Consider the following 2,500-nt stretch of genomic DNA (forward strand, 5'->3'; position numbering starts at 1 on the left):
GGTATTCCAACAACGAGCTGACTGTTTAAGTCCATAAATGCTCTTCTTCAATTTGCAAACATGATTGGGTTTAGCAACATCAACAAATCCTTCTGGTTGTGACATGTAAATTTTACAGTCCAATGAACCGTTCAAAGAAGCAGTTTTAACATCCATTTGGTGTATCTCCAAATCTTGTGCATTAGCCAGGGCAAGTAATGATCTCACAGGTGTTTACCATGCCACCGGTGAAAAGCACTTCATCATAACCAACATCTTTTGCTTGAGAATATCTTTGTGCAACAAACCTCGCTATGAAGCAATCAATACAACCATCTTCGTCACTCTTGACTTTCAAGACCCAACGAGTACCAACTAAATTCTTTCCTTCAGGTGGAGGCACTAGTTCCCATGCATTATTCCTTAACAAGGAATTATATTCCGACTCCATGGCTTCTCTCCATTGACTAGACTGTTCACCTTTCAACGCTTCTTGAACTGTCTTGGGCTCATCAATTTCTGGACTGACAAACAGGCAATTGTCATCTTCAAACCTACTTGGCTTTCTTCGCTGCGTTGTTGGTCCCAGGTTTTGAGCTTCTTCCATAAATTTATCTTTGTATGTTCTCTTCACTGGTTCTTCTTCATTTGGTGCTCCCACTGTTTGAAACTTCTGTGGAACTGCTGATTCAATATTCTTCTCAACTAGTGGTTCAACATCATCTGGAGGAACTATGGGTTCCTTCTTCATAACTGGAACTTTAACATCATCATGAACTTCGGCTTCTTTATTTAAGGGATGCACTGCAACACGTTTACTTTCAGTTTCTTCGTTCATGTCTGAAAAAAATGTTTCTCAGCTCTGCCTGGGCTTTATCCTTTGATTCCATCTCGTCAAAATGATCAAAGTTCTCTTCAAAGAATTGTACATCTCCACTCAGAACAAAATTCTTCCTTTCCAGATCATACAGTTTCTATCCCTTGACACCAGGAGGATATCCAACAAAAATTGCTTTGTGGGCTTTGGCATCGAGCTTTCTGCGTTGTTTGTCTGGATTATGTACATGTACATAACTCACAGATTGGAAATGTCTGGTTTTCTCCCAAATAAACACTCAAAAGGGGTTTCATCTTTCAATGCTGCTGTTGGGCTTCGATCGTGAAGATCAACTGCGTGCTGCATGCTTCTGCCCAGAATTCCAGTGGTAAATTGGCTTGATAAAGCATCGATCTTGCTCCCTCCATAAAAGTGCGATTCATTCGTTCAGGAACTCCATTTTGCTGTGGACTATAAGGGACTGAACTGATGTGATATTCCCTTTTCCGAACAGAATTTGAAAAATCGTTGGAAGTGTACTCTCCTCCATTGTCACTTCTGAGAACTTTAACATCTTCCTCTGCAAGAATATTCAGTTTCTTAATCTGATTATCAGTATGTTTCTCAACAGAATTGACGTATTCCATGAATTTTGAAAGTACTTCACTCTTGTATTCAATGAAACAAGCAGTTGTATATTGTGAAAAATCATCTATAAAAGTAACCATGTACCTACTAGCACCTTTCGATTCCACTTGCATTGGATCTCATCCTGGTTTCCCTATGTTGGCTTAGTTTTGGGAAGGGCTTCTTCTGCATCTTGCCAAGAACACGTGCCTCACACTCCTTTTGTAGTTGGGTACACGTCTGAAATGAATCACAGTTCATGCCATCAACCATTTCCTTCTTCACTAACTGATTGTTATAGGCGTAGTTGAGATGACCCAACCTGCAGTGCCAAACTGCAAGCAATGGTGCACTATTTGCTGTTGAAACTTGAGTGTACTCGGTAGAATTGACTATGTACAGCTTGTAATGCAATAAACTTCCAATAAAAAATTCTTGGCCATTCTTCCGTACTAAACATTTATCCTTGTCAAATTGGATTTCTGCTCCCATCGATGCCATTGCAAGTACTGAAAGTAAGTTCTTGTTCAACTTTGGTACAAACAACACTTGATGCAAATCAAGGACAATTTCATTGGAACTGTTAACATAGGGAGTTTGACTTTACCTTTGCCACATGCAAGAATTACTGTGCTGTCTCCCAGGTAAATATTTCTTGGTTCTTGGTACTCAACATAGTTCTCTAAAATGCTCCTTGCTTGTCATGTGCGTTGTCACTGCCACGTTAATAATCTATTCATTTGACTGATTCATCATGCTTGAGATTAGTGAAATTCCTTCGAATTCTGCCATATTTGAATTTTCTCTTCTTCTTCTTTGGTTGTGTTTGTTATTCAGTGGACAGTGCTTGGCAATATGCCCACCCTGGTTACATTTAAAGCATTTAGTTCCCTTCTATCTTTCATGATCATCATGGTGAAATTGAGAAGAATCTTTACGAACTGGGTTGAAATTCTGAAAACATGCACCATGAACACCACCGGATCCACCACGTGCTTGATAATTTCCTTTATTGGAATTCCTTACTCTTCTTTGATTCACGAAGAGCGCATTGTCGATTTCTCGGTCCGTTTCATA

The 2,500-nt window shown here is 39.6% G+C and overlaps 1 protein-coding gene across 1 annotated transcript in view; it reads left to right on the forward strand.

The window, feature by feature from the left end:
• LOC138022094 (flap endonuclease 1-like) overlaps nucleotides 1-2,500 on the forward strand; it is a 101,438-nt gene that overhangs the window by 73,778 nt on the left and 25,160 nt on the right. The gene's annotated exons all lie outside the window — the stretch shown is intronic.

This window comes from Montipora capricornis, chromosome 10 (assembly GCF_036669925.1).
Source record: "Montipora capricornis isolate CH-2021 chromosome 10, ASM3666992v2, whole genome shotgun sequence".
Lineage (NCBI taxonomy): Eukaryota > Metazoa > Cnidaria > Anthozoa > Scleractinia > Acroporidae > Montipora > Montipora capricornis.